We start from the raw sequence: 13,866 nt of genomic DNA on the forward strand, positions 1-13,866 counted from the left end.
TGGTGGTACTCTCTCCCCTTCGATCCAGGATGCTCTGAGTGGTGGAATGAAGAGGTGGTAGCTTACCCTAGAACTGCCAGATCCTCTGTCTGATAGCACTGCTGGGGTGCTGCAGACTCCTCTCTCTCTCTCTCCCCACCCCCGCCCCTCAAAGAGTTATGTCACAACAAACCTGCCCAGCTCTCACCTAGCTGGGCAGATACGACACTTCATTACCGGAGACCCTCCTCTCGGAATTGCCCTCTACGCAGACACGCACGCCTGTCTTCCCAGGCAACTTTCTCAGCAGCTGCAAAGCCGGAGGGAAAGCAACAGAAGATTGCAACGTCCTCTGTTTTCAAGAGGAAGGAAGAACTGCAGCCTCTTTGAAAGGCAGCATCTGTACCCGGAGGGGTCTCCCTGACCTCCGTACATGCATTTGCGGCTTTCATCTGGGCACAACACTCTGACCCCGTGCGTGCTGCCGTTGATGTCCCGTTTTGAGCAGCCCTCAAAAACAATTGCTCAGATCACTGACAGGACCTCACCGACTGCTCTTTGAGGATTAGTGTTGCCAGGTAGCACCTCATGGCGCTGCTGAATGGCACCTTAGGCACTTCTGCCTACTATTAGTTACTTTTTTTGATGTGTGCTGAAAGGATTGGAAGAGTGAGCAGGTTCCTTAGCTTAGTACTCCCATGAATTTGAAGATTATGAAAAACACGACTGATTTGGTGCTGCTGTCAGCTTCCAGAGGAGATCTTTCCTGTGTCGCCTAGTCCCATTTGAAATAGTTTCATGGTGAAAGTCAAACTCTCTTCAGGGACTGGCTGAAATGACACAGTGCTCTCAGCAGCAGAACCGACTGTGCAGATTTCCATCCAAATCAACCACAAAGTGCCAATAGTTTGTAAGAAACTGAGTAGATGCATTTTAGATCGATCCCTTTCAAGGCACCATTTTCTCTGCCTATAGCAGCTATGCAACACATATGTCCTGTGTCAGACATTAAACACCAGCAGCCTTCATTCACTTCTTGCCCAAAGGCGTCCCAGCTGCATGCAGCTTTTCTGCTCTTCAAACCCAGCTGGGGAAGGTGCTGGTCTGCTCTGGAGCTGACTGCCAGCACGTGTGCTGCCTCCTATCCTATAGAAGTAGCTTGAGATACACACAGCTCACAGCACCTCAGCTCCACGTGCTAACAAATGATGGCCACAAATCTGAACACTAACAGACAAAAGAAATTAAAGAAGCAGCAGGAAACTAGGAGGAGTGAAAAGCAGAACACCAAGGCTTTTTGCAGGCAAATATGAGCTAGGACTGTTTTTCAGTTCATGCAGAGAACCAAGGGTGAAGCATTACCTCTGCAGAACTCAGCAAAGTCTTAGAGAGGCCATAAATTAGCCAGAAGTCCTCTTAGCCAGCAACAGATACAATACTCTCCCAGACTCAGAAAGGCAAACACAGACTTTAAGGAATCCCATTGGTCAGACAAGTGGTAAAAAGCCATTTCACCGTTTTCTAGGAAGCATCAACACCCTCTTATTCAGTGACACCAACAAAGACAGATAGAAGAGTCAAGCTGATAAGTACCACTTGTTATAAACAATGCAACGAAACCAGAAAGCAAGCAAATAATCACAGCACAACCGAGTCCCTTTTGTAGAAACTGGATCTGCAGATTAAAAGGTTTATGCCAATGCGTAGGAACACCTGTCTGGAGGATTCTTGTGAAACAAAGTTGTCTGAAAACACGAAACGATTTTGTGCCACAATATTTTGTAAATAAATACAAATGTTTAAATAATTCCACAGTCTTTCAACACCTCGTACTTAAAAACTCTCCTGTGCCTCAGACTGCTGAGTAGCCTTTTTAACACCACACAAATAACAGCAAATGTATTTATAACATGTACATAAATTTAGATTAAGGTTTGAAACTGCTGGCAGTTTTGAAAGATGAATCCTTTGTCAGAGATTAAAATTCTGACAATTATTTCAGGCAAGTCATTTTAAGTTCTTTTCAGTGTAGTGTCTCTAGAAGGGAGTAGAAATGAAAAACAAGAAAATAGCCAAAATTCCAACTGATCAGCAAGATGAGGTATACAAGCTGAATCAGATTCAGATTCTCCTGCTTTCTTGTCTGCAGCTGCAGGCACATGCTGAGTCTGGCCTGGCAACACCTTTGTGCTGTTACCCTTCCCCCACTTGATCTGTTTTGCACAGAGCAGACACAGAAGAGCGGACAAAGTTAAGATGAGAAGCACCTCTCATTCCTGTGCTTTTCTCCCTGAGCTGTGCACACATTTCTGTGTGTGCGTGCTACTTCAGCTGTGTGAACAAATTAGTAAGTATGCAGCTAGCTATTTGCAGCCAGGTGTGAACATGGCTGCATCATTTCAGATCACAGGTGGGATAAAGTTAAATGCAAATTAGGAACAAATCTGCACACACATTTTGCATGCAGTTATGAATCTTTTGGGGTCAGAGTTTGCAAAAGCCAAGTGCTCCTCATCTCACATAATCTAGCCTGAAAATATCAGAAAATATAACCAAAAATCTCTTAGACCTCCCAGCTAACATAAGCATAGATTGCTGATTAACATGATACTTCTCATCACCTAGTGTAGTGTAGACAGAAGTGGACTCTGTCCTGCAGCATGCCTTACATTTCCACAAATGGCAACGATTTCCAAAACCATCTTGGCTGCTGGCATTACACTTTGACATCAGTGGCATCCTAACCTGAAGGAAGTCCAATTAAATGAGGCTGCTGATAAAATTAACACAAAGAAGGGAGCAGATCGTGCCCTTGTATTTTGTCCGCATTTGTGCTGGGCACAGGCTCAAAGGGTAGCTCTGGTCTGAAACTCTTATTTGAAAGCCCTCTTGAGCTGCAATATTGGAGATGGGAAGAGCTCAGACACTATTCCTGTCTGGGTGCCTTTGGCTTAAGATGTTTTTGTTTCTTTTCAAAAGAGCATGGACAAACCTTTTTCATCATTTCATCCTTTTCTTTTCCATGTCTAAAACATATTCTAGAGTACTACCATTTCCTATGAACTTCTGGCTTGATTATAGCTACCTAAAATCAGCAGCTTTTACAGAGATGAAGGAACAGATCTGAGCAGAGGCTGTACAGCAGCACTGGTTCTTCTCTGCTGCTGTTGATGAACACTGGAGTGTGGTGGAGCTCCCTCTCTTGTGGCAACCAGCAGCATCTCAATTGGAAATTTTGCTCTGGGCTTCAAACAGGACAGCAGTTGTGCTTCAGCAAACTATGGGGTTTTTTTTTGCCAAAGGATAACTGAGTTTGAAACCTCAGATGACATTTGTTAACAATATTAATTCAAAATATTAATAAGACTATTAGAACTTTCCTTAGCAATAGGCCATTTGCAACATGAAAAGAAGGCAGCAGAATAATGAAACAAGCAAATTTTGACACAGTCATCACTATTTAACAGGCAAGTCCTGCAAACACAGAGGAAATCCTAATAAATTTCCTCTCCTCTGGAAAAAGGAATGCAAAACAGAGATCAACAGGGAAAGCATATTTTTGGGGGGAGGGAGAGGAGAGATGAAATGAAAATACAAACTGAATTATTCCTGGAAATAAAATTAATCTCTCCCATAGTAAAAGTAATCTTCTCAGACACTGAAAAGTGTCACACTCAACAACACTGTAGATAAAGTCTCTTTGCACTACTCAGGCACAGCACCAAATCACATTTCAGAGAGTAATGGTGGCAGTTAAATTCTTGGAGAAGATGGATCAAGCCCTTAAATGGAGACCAGAGTCTGCTATCAATAATTCCCAAGTTGATAACCAGGTTGTTAGGGCTGCTCCTGCAGCAAGCTGCGTGGAGAGGGCAGGGCCTTGGTTTGTCCAGCAGGATCTCACAAATCGACCAGCAGGGAGCTACTGGTACGGTTCTGAACTTTGTTCACGTTGCTCCCAGAAAGATTGTATCTGCAACTGATATACATGATCTAGCCTCAAATCCACACTGAATTAAACAGACTGAAGAGTCCCCATCACCAAAATATCTAAACCATATCATGAAATGCCTCATTTTTTTTTCCCACCCACACAGTGGGAAGAGAGCATAAAGGTTATTAGCAGCAGTGTTTGTTTGCTGGTTGGGCTGAGGTTTAGTTGCTGAACAAAATGAGAGAAACTTGCTGGGGTTGCTGTTGGAAAGACAGGCTGAAAAGCAAAGTTTGCATTTAATTCATAAGCAGCAAGGTTAATGATCGTTCTTATTTTATCTGACAAAGAATTTCTCAGTATTGATCCAGCTCTAACAGGATCTATTTTTTTCCTCCCTTTGAAAGAAAAATGAGTAAAATGAACAGCAACAATGCTCAGTAATGGAAATTCAGTTAGATGAATGTCACAGTTTCTTTCTCTTTCTGCACACATACTACAGAAGCCTAAAACTGTCTCTAGTTGGAAGTATTTTGCCCTCTCATAGGGAACTACCTGCACTAAGGCAGGTGTGCCAGGCGTCCCCCTGACAAAGGGAAGAGCCACAAGGAGAATAAGGAGAAAACACCATGTTTGCATTTACATTTTCTTTTACCTCTCGGCTTGTAAACCTGCGTTAAATACAATTTCTGTGTCAATATTGCATGGTACCATTCAGATGTCTTTGGAAAAAATGCATGGTGCTTTGTGTAATTAGTAATTTGCTTTACAAAAGCAATAATAATCTGCCTCTGGCTTCCCCCTCTGCTTTTTAAATTCTTGCTTGTGTCTAGAGGCCTTATGAATTCTACTAACCCCTTGGTAACAGGAGTCCTCCTTCCTCTGCTTTTCTTTTTTCTTTATCCTAATTATATTTCCCTTCTGTCAAGCTGAGCTTTCTGTTTGCTGAATGTGTAACACGGTTTTGTAGTGAGCTGGCTGAGCACCCATCAGCCTCCTCCCAGGATTAAACTCCCATCTCCAGTGCCGCTCTACTTGGCTTTTTGCTGAACTCATCCTAATGAGGACAAGTGAGGTGAACTGGTGCAGGAACAGAGCAGGAGACGGGGGCAGATAGGCTGAAATCAAAGGCAGAATACTGATAACAATTCGAACCTGTGCTCATGGAGCTCAGTGGTCAGAGTTTTTGCCATCTTTGACATTCTTTCAGGCTAAACACTGTATTTCCTGAGCTGGCCATCATCTCCATCTGGCTGTTGGCTCCTGTACAGACTAACTTGTCTTTCAGACAGCTGGCCCTGTGCTCTCAGCTAGTTACACAGTTTGCTGGCTGAGTCCAAAATGAATTCACCTGGCTAATAAGCTTAATGGTTCTTAAGAAGATTCTGTAAATATTTGATAAAATAATTTTCACTTCATTTCTTTGGGTATAAAATGTAGAGATCCTATCAGAATATAACAAAATCTTCAGCCATAAATATTCCCATGGCTGGGATGACTAAAATGAACAAAAGTTGTTGCAATTTAATTCAGAGAGAATCAAGGCTAAATTTTCCTGCTTTATTTGAACCTAAAAGCCAACCTGGCTTGGCTTTAAAGTAAACTTGTGTATTTGCCTATTTTTAATGCACCTCTCCATCACACACTATCTCCAAACTTTTTGTTTTAATTTCTGAAGTAAAACAACAGGGGGAAAAAAGAGTGAAAAACAAACATCTCCTATATTTATTGGCTTCTTTAATTTCCCCAACACTCTCTTATGTGTGAATTTTAGAGGTGATTAAGAGAACAAAGTCAGTAGAATTTCTGCACGTGGAAAGGTAAAACTGTTTGGATATGCTGACGGCATTGCAATTTGAGGTCTTTATTCAGCATATTTTAAACAGCCATCCCCTCTATTTGGCCAACACTGCAAAGCTGAGCATGCTTCAAGCACAAAGTGTAAATCAGGGTTTGAAATGCTCATGGGAAGATCCAGTGCCTCCTTAAAGCATCATGTTTTCTGCAGCTCTTTGATGGACGTCAGGAAACACTCCACAGTTACACTATTACAGAGTCAAATAGACTTAGTGTGCTAGTTTGAAGCAAGCTGGAATGTTTTGGTAGAAGAACTAGATAACAGGCAGTGAAATGAAAAACAATTGTGTCTACTTCTCTCACAGTCACGCTGAGAACTCTGGGAAGAAGAAAGACTTTTTCTCCATTTTGTCTCTTACTCTTGCCTTTGCCTTAGACCTGGTCACATCTCATTAACCCTGCTCCCACTAACCTTGCTCCCTAACCTCTTGGCTGCACCTCTTTTCTTCCTGAGAACTGGGGTAAGGTTGAGAGGGCCGGGGGGAGGTGTTGGGGTGGTTTGAGAGCCCCTCCTGGGGACTCAGGTTTCTGGGAGGGGAGTTGTGCTTTTGTATTGTTTATCCTTTGTATATTTCTGTATATAATTGTATATAACTGTATATATTGTAAATAGCTGCTTGTAAATTCTGCTAGCTGTAAATAAATTGCTTCATCTATATTCCCAGGGTCCGTCTGAGTTAGCTGGGGCAAATTCAAAAGTGTGGGGGGCGGGGAAACCCCCAAACCATCACACTTAGCCTTACACTTACAGCAGTCTAAAACTGAGAGCAAAGTCTGACCCATAGGTTCTCTTTACTCCTCTGCAGATTCTAGATAGGAGCCAATTGTTTGCAGTGTCAGTAGGCCAGTAAATTTCATCATTGATCTTGTCTGGGTTATCCACAAACAGCTTAATTTTTCTTATGTGCTTGTTTCTATTCAAAACATTTCCATTAAATCTAACTTCTGTGGTTAACCCCCTTGTAAAAGCAAGCTGGACTATGGCTCTAAAGTCAGCTTAACCACCTATATAGGAGTTCATTGCAGCTGTCTAAGTTGTTACAAGGTAAAATTTAATTCTTGTTTCATTCTTGCATGTCAGGTCATGTGTACAAACAAACCCCTTTTTTTTCTTTTTTTTTTTTTTTGTGCTTTCAACCTGATGCTGTTGTGCAGTTTTATGATAGAAATAATTTTGCCAGGTGCTGCACTGACCTATGCAACACTCTTAGATTTTTCAATTGCATTTTAACGAAGCAAGATTTTTTTGCCCAATGGAATTTTTGCCCAGACAGAACAAAATCAGATTATATGTCAGAAAACCAGATAAACAGCCTTGCAGAAAAATCTTTTCCTTGTAGTAGGAGAGAAGGGGAAGGAACATAGTTTGTTCTTTGCTCTGAGCTTCAGAGCATAATTCACTGAGCAAGGTGGTTGCAGTGAACTCAGGATGGAGTCTGCAAAGGCTTCAGCAATCTGCTGGCAGTCAGTTTAGCTTAAACAGCTGAATAAATTTTGTGGATATAGTTTGCTAATTTGGTGTCAAGGAAACCATGGAAAAATTGGATCCTGAAGTGGTGTAATTTAGCGCATCTTCTCTGACATCAATCGAGGTACACAGATTACCTCCCCTCAGGAGAATTTGTCCCAGATAAATTTCTCACTGAGTGTTTTTCATAGCAAGGGCCAATGAAAAACTAAAAGCAGTGCTTCTGAGGAATAATTTGCATTAAAAGAAGTGTCTAAGAGACTGAATTAAGACTGTCCATTGGCAGCATTTGCGGTGTGATATTTAGAGGCAGTGGATTGACTGCAAGGCTTGTGATGATATTCAGGGAGGAAGCCACAGGGTATGGCTTTGCATTAGGATTTTTGAGGTGTACCAACAGGAAAAAAGAATTACCTTTTTATATATTGTAGGTTTCACTTTTTAACTTAACTTTCATTGTATCCCTTTGCTGATCAGACAAGCTTCAACCTCCTTGCAGCATGGGTCATGTCAGAGAGTCCTGCTACATTTACATGCCATTGGGAAACATACAACCATCACAGGATGGTACCTTCAAGTAGCTAGTTTCTTCTCATTTCAGATTACATATCATAAAAGCAAACCTCTGAAGTTGGGCACAGCCCTCCAAATCTCTAGAAACATTTTGACTACTAAGGTAGAAATGAGTTATGGGGTTTTTTCACTACTGCATCCCAGTATATGGCTTGCAGCTACTCTTCTCTGCTTCCAAAGGTGTTTGGTTTTTTTTTAGCCTTTGATTTCTTTTAAAATTACTTAAGCAAAGGAAAGGGTTATAGGGACAAGACTGGTTGAGGATCAATCCTTAAAAGCATCATTTTCACTGCAACTAAAGAAATGGGCTTAGGGCAATTGACTCTTTTCTTTGAGGAAAGTAGAGACACTTGGTCTGTCTACAGATTTTTTTATGATTAAGCACTGGCTGATTTCTGAAAACAAAAACAACTTCCAAAACAAAAACCTGACATTTTCTTCTGTTGTGGGAATTGCAGTATTTTCACTTTCCTTACATTGCCTTCTATTTGTTTCCTTTCTTTTTCACTTGTTATACCAGGGATCAGCAGGACTAGAGGAAAAGGAGGAAATCTGACCCCGATTTTCCTAGGAAATTCCTCTAAAAAACTGACCTTTCCAGGGAACGATTTGCAACTGTAAATGTGCAAAGGAATCTCAAAGTGTCTAAAGTTTGCTTCAGTATTTCAGAGACAGAACATCTCAAATCTTGTTTCTGCTGTTTTGCAAGAAGCACACATCTTTTAAAACCTATGTGTGATTTTCTTAACTTAATATTTTGGTTAATAGATCATTTGGATAGCAAATATTACCATCTCAATGTACTTTTTCTTCTTCTACAAATTGTGGGGCTGATTTCCTGAGTGCACTTATGTTATGTAACTTAAACCTGTGAAATATTTAACATCAAGTATCTCTTCAGTTCTAATATTTGCAGTTCACAATTGGTGGTGGATTACAAAATGAGCAAATTAGTCTTTCAATCAGTGAAGGGAAATAATGTGATGTAACTTAGCCAGCCAGCCAGGCAGCTTGAATACTAATTCTCTAACTGTACCTGTTCCTTCTGGCTGCTTGCTTGAGGATTTAAAACCAAGTTTCATTTTCTACTGTATTTGAAGCATTACTTAAAGTGGTCTGGAAATAAAGCTTAAATTTTAGGAAAAAGGGTGTTATTTTTTGCATGGATTCCAGCCCTTTTGGAGTTCTCTTCCAACCTGGCTGATCCTATGATTCCTTTGAGAAGGGTGTCCTGACAGTTTTCTTGCTTGAAGAAAAGGAGAGAGAAATTGATAGAAAGGCCTTTACGCACCTAAACCATAGGCTTTGCATAACTTCTGTGCATTTGGTCCCCAGAAACCCATCTGAAATCCATGTGTAGCCACAAAGTTCATAGAAATTGCTTTGATTGGATGAGACGTTGGAGATCATCATGTGCAGTTGTCAACCTATCACTGCCAGGTCACCGGTAAAACATCTCCCTAAGCATTGCATCTACATCTCTTTTTAATCCTTCCAAGGATGGTGACTCCACCACTTCCCTGGCCAGCCTGTTATGGTGCTTGACAACACTTTCAGTGAAGAATTTTCCCTAATGTCCAATCTAAAACTTCGCCTGGTGTAACTTGAGATCATTTCCTCTTGTCCTATTACTTGTTACTTGGGAGAAGAGACCAACTCCCATTTCACTCCAGCCTTCTTTCAGGTAGTTGTAGAGAGCCAGAAGATCTTTTCTAAGCTTCATTTTCTCCTTTTCTGAGCAATCAGGCTGTAGAAGTTCTAGTTCCTCATTCTGTAGCCCAGAGCCTAGTCTTGGAGAGAGGTAGATGGGTGATCTGGCCTCTGTACCAGTAGTGGTTCTTTCTCTTAACCAAGGAATTTTCACTAGAAAAATATACAAAGAGTTCTGGAAACAAGTGATTGGCACTGAGGCTCCCTCCTTCCAAATGACTGTCCCAGTCTCGAGACAGTCATATTCTACAGGCAGCTCAACAACACTTGACAGTTTTTTCACAGTTGCAAGGGGAAGAGGTAGGAGAGACTGAAATGAATCACAACTGTTTTCAAAATTTCCTTCCCTGAAATGTCTGTTTTGTATAGCACATCCACATGGATATTGGACAATTAGTGCCTTTAAATGAGAAGTTGCAAGAGCCCATCACTTCTGTGCACTGCAGGATTGCCCCACGTGGCTGTTCCATCAAATGCAGCCAGAGCTGTGCTTCGGCTTGGAGAACAGAATCATCACAGCTTGGTTGTCCTTTCCAGGGCAAGTTCAGTAAAACCATAATCAAAAGGATTTTGTTTGGTTTTAATTTTCCTAATCAGCTTAATTCCTGACAACAAAGTGAGAGATCAGATTGTTTTAAGTGGCAGGATTCCAAAGAACAACCTTCAGTTTAAACATTAACAGCAGCAACTTGGGATATTATGAGGGAATTATGTACTGGCTGAGAAATGTTTCTGTTTTGAAACTGAGTTGAGCAAATTTCCATTTGTAATTACACCATCTCAGGCCAAGCCCAGCAAAGCTTATTCAGGAAAATTTCTAGGAGCTACAAGAAGAGATTTGTTATAAATATGCTCATCAGTACTTGATCTTTATGGACAATAACCTCTGGGGTTATTTTCTTTATTCAGTTCAATGCTCATGAGCAAATGATGTCATCCCAGCACAGATCACCAGTTATTTATTCTCATGAAGCCAAAGAGCATCAGTTATTTCTCTTTCAAAACCCATTGCAACGTTTTTAAATTGCATCCAGAGATTTCAAATTTGCATCTGAAATATTTTGTTTCAAATGCCTTCCTTGTAAAATGAGCTTAAACTGGTGTTTACCTACTTTGTGTTTTTCTGTTATTTAATTACTGCCAACTGTCCTTGAGTAAAATATTCTCGATGGACAAAACTCCACCCCTGGATCAACAAACAGCAAACATTAGGCTTCAGCACATTTAGCAGCCCCTGCAATCATTTCACTGTATAGCCAAGAAAGTCCAATCTGCTTCTTAGATGTACCACATCAGCTGCAGTAGTATGCTGTTTATCCAGCATTAATCCAAGTTAATGCTGGATAAAATCTTGTTTGCCCAAACGTATCCATACCTGCATGAATCTGAGCTCAAGTTTTCATTAAAAGGCTCTCACTCTCTTTGTTATTCTGGGAATAAATTAGACAGTTCAATTTCTGGTAAATTATAGTTGGGTAGTGAGCAACAACAGTGAGTAAGTGAGTATCTGCATTTAGTTTGGTGAGAAAACTTAACAGTTGAGCATTTTAGCAGTTTGAAAATGTCTTTCAAATCAGGGAATGGAATTTGGTTCTATGAATATCCACAACAAAACTTTTGTGAGCAAGGCAGGGGAGAACCTCACGAAGAGCTGTTTGAGTCCCTGTTCAAGTCAGAGCATCTTGACACTTCATCAAAGCAGCCTTGCAGCTCGAATTTGTTAATATATTCTTCTTCAAGGAGAGCAGCTTGAAATTTGTTTGTGGTTCTTCTGAGTCATCACAAGCACAGGAGTGAGTATTTTCTAAGAATACTTTCAGGCTTCCATTGCTGTACAGCAAGTTTCCAAAAGGTTCACTTTTAGAGACCCCATGGTTTTATTTGCTTGGTCTAACATGATCTTTTTCTCCTACAATGGATGTTAGTGTTTGAAAGGCATTCATTCAAACTAGAAGATCAGCAGATGGAAATTACTTCACAGCTTCTATGCACACAGCACTTCCCAAGAGACCACAATTTCTATCTTTGCTTTGCTGTTCATTTTATACAAACTAGCAGGTGCACCTTGCCTGTCACCTGGTCTCCTGTTCAAATAGGAAAGAAATAGGGAAACTGGAAAGCAAAGTTCAGCCACTGTCCTAAGATCTAACTGTCCACTTTGGGGCTTTATGGTTTTTTTTTAACTCTAAGTCTAGTGTTGGATAATCTCAGGTTTTTACTTCTAGTTTTCATCTGAGGAGACTTTGGGAAAATTCTGCCTTTGGGGTAAGATGTTTGTGTTTCAAACCATGAATTCTTTGGAAGCCCTTGTGAGGACTGGTACACATGTAACACTGGCCCCTCTGGGAGCTCAAGTCAGTTCAGTGACCCATGCCTTCATGAGCTCCGTTTCTTACAGCATTTCTCGGGGCAGATTTGAATGCACTGAGACACTAGGCAGGCAGATAAAGGCAGGGATTTCTGTCAGGAGCTCCATTCCCCAACTGAGGGGCTTCTCTCAGTGGTGCTTTTGCTGAAGGCAGTTAACATCCAAGGTGAGAACCAGAAATTATCCTTCCTGTCCTTGCTGAAGCACAGCACGTATTAGTAACAATGCACAGTGTAAGGAAACAACCAAGCAAAAGAGATCTCTCTTTCCTTCTGGAGATCTTACACAGCTGAGCTGTGATGAAAGGAGAATCAGCACAGCGTTTGACCTTACTTCAAACAACTGAATGTTGAGCAGAACTATCTCTATAACACCATCACTAAGCTTTCACATCTCATAATATGCCAAATGTCAGCTTCATGGCATTTTTTTTTTAGGGAAATAAATAACCCAGATGTAAAAATACTACAGTTGCTACTTGGAGTGCTCCAAATTGTATTGGTTTCTACAAGCAGAAGGCTCACCCAACACTTTGGCTTTTATGACTACAGGTTTGCAGGATAAAACTGGCAGCTGCTAAGGAAGAATTCTAAGGACATCATCCACACAGAGACTTACAGCTTGCCTGTATAATTCCAAATAAATGTCAAAGCACATTTTCTTTTTACCTCCAAAATGTAGTAATGCAGTTGGCTCTAAGAGACTTGAAAAACTCAGTCTGGTGCAAAGTAATACTTGGGAAAAGAGAATGAGGTAGGTAACAAGATCTAGTTATTTAAATTTTGTTTATAAATCAAGAGGTCTCTGAGACTCACAGGCACTGCAGAAATAGCTTGTTTGAGGAAATTGAAACATCTCCTCAGTAAGTTCCCACTCTGTAGGAAGGCTTCATGCTTCTCTGAGGGGGTTAGAACTTCTTGCCAAGTAGGTATTTAGACTATTTTTTTTTTTAATGAATGCTCCAGGACATTCACACAAAGACACAGAATATCAACTACTGTGTGAAATATATTTTTAATTGGAAGAGGCCATGCCAGCTGAGCTATCAAACATGTACAAGCTGTTAGATATAATAGCAGAGAAAAAAAAGACTAGGGGAAAAAAACGAGCGATGAAAAGAGAGAGAGAAAACCATTTAGTTAAAAAGAGACTTCCCAGGACTCCTGAGCTAAGGTAATGGTGGAAAAACATGAAATTTATCATGACATTCACGAATGCTGTTCAGGGATGAAGGGATCTTGATACCATGGAAATGGCACTTGTATTCAGGATTTTCTTACATGATTCACATATAAATGAAGACGGTTCAGATTTTGGAGCAGTAACAACACACATCAAAACCTACAAGTGTTGTTTACAATGTACTCTATAGGGCAGTGTGGTATAGAGATGCAAGAAATTAGAAAGGAATTTAATTTTCCTCTTTCCATCAAAAGTGAGTGATGTAAGCTCTAGCTCCTGATCTGCAGATGTCACTGACTTTAGGGTCAATCATGTGTCATAGCCCTGATGCTGACTTGAGACAAATATAGCAAACATATTCTCTCTTAAATTAAACCTTCGGGAAAAAAATCTAGAAGAGAAGTATCAGGGGTACTAACTTTGCTATTTGTTTTTTATTTGATTCCTTTTGCCTCTGAGAAGAATAACTGCATGCTCTTTACTGGAAACATACTCCTGACAAGACTGTTGAGAAGCTAAAATGATGCAGTTTCTTAGCACAGGCATGTAAAAGCTTACAGACAGCAGCAACACCATTGGTATAAAGCCAAGGGGACCCAGAGGGTATTTCTTTGTGCTGCAATGCAGAGCTCTAGTCCCAGCATCTTCTACCTCGTGCAAGACCATTTCTGTATGTGATAAGTAGGTCTTATCTATGGAAGATCTTATTAAGCATGCTGCAGATATATTCTGTTGAGTCTCTTCCTCAAAGATCTTTTTAGATGTCCTCTAAGATGAGGAGTGGATTTAAGGCAGAGT

Source organism: Pogoniulus pusillus, chromosome 29 (genome assembly GCF_015220805.1).
Source record: "Pogoniulus pusillus isolate bPogPus1 chromosome 29, bPogPus1.pri, whole genome shotgun sequence".
Classification (NCBI taxonomy): Eukaryota; Metazoa; Chordata; class Aves; order Piciformes; family Lybiidae; genus Pogoniulus; species Pogoniulus pusillus.